Consider the following 716-nt stretch of genomic DNA (forward strand, 5'->3'; position numbering starts at 1 on the left):
GGGGTTAAGAAAAGTGGGAGAAAAGAAAGAGAGTCTGATTGGGAGTCTGACCTTGTACACGCCAGGCGGGCAGTCACAGTCTCAGTCGGTCACGGCATCTTGAGTGTGAGTGTGTGTGTGTGTCAGCCGAGGAAGAGATGGTGTCAGAGCAGAGCAGAGGCTAACACGTTCCCTTAACCTGCCACTGCCAGACACTATACCAACATCACAGCATGATAGATGTACCAGAGGACAACAATGCATGTAAATATACAGTAAATGTGTGCATGTTTGGAGTGTTTATTATTACTATTATTGATTAATTCCCGTTTTGATGTGTGTTAGAGATTGGATAACAAGTCCATGTTTATGTATGAGCGTTATATCTCTCTTTCATCAGCGTCCACGAGGACCATCATTGAAAAATTAGTCACCGTGCTAGTTTATTAAGCTTGCAGCTGGCGCCTCCAAAGGCTTTAATAGCTGACCCAAGCTGTGTGTACGAGGAATAAATATTGAGGTCTAGCGACTGAGAAAGCCCAGAAAATAGAAGTTCTGTATATTCGCTGAATTCAGATCAATTCGCATATATATGCTTTGCAGAGAAGACCTTGTGCAAAAATCCAATAGCTGTTTTAGTTCTTCAGCTATTATCTGTTATCCATCCAATACACAACTTGTGAAAACTTCTGTTTAAATTCCTCCAAATGCAGGCTGATGTGAATACGGTCATCCTC

At 42.2% G+C, this 716-nt stretch overlaps 1 protein-coding gene across 1 annotated transcript in view; it reads right to left on the bottom strand.

Annotated features, from left to right (window-relative positions):
* LOC118322668 (alpha-1,6-mannosylglycoprotein 6-beta-N-acetylglucosaminyltransferase B) overlaps positions 1-716 on the bottom strand; it is a 52,945-nt gene that overhangs the window by 3,402 nt on the left and 48,827 nt on the right. The window lies entirely within an intron of this gene.

Source organism: Morone saxatilis, unplaced genomic scaffold (genome assembly GCF_004916995.1).
Source record: "Morone saxatilis isolate NCDOM2014 unplaced genomic scaffold, NCSU_SB_2.0 Contig14, whole genome shotgun sequence".
Classification (NCBI taxonomy): Eukaryota; Metazoa; Chordata; class Actinopteri; family Moronidae; genus Morone; species Morone saxatilis.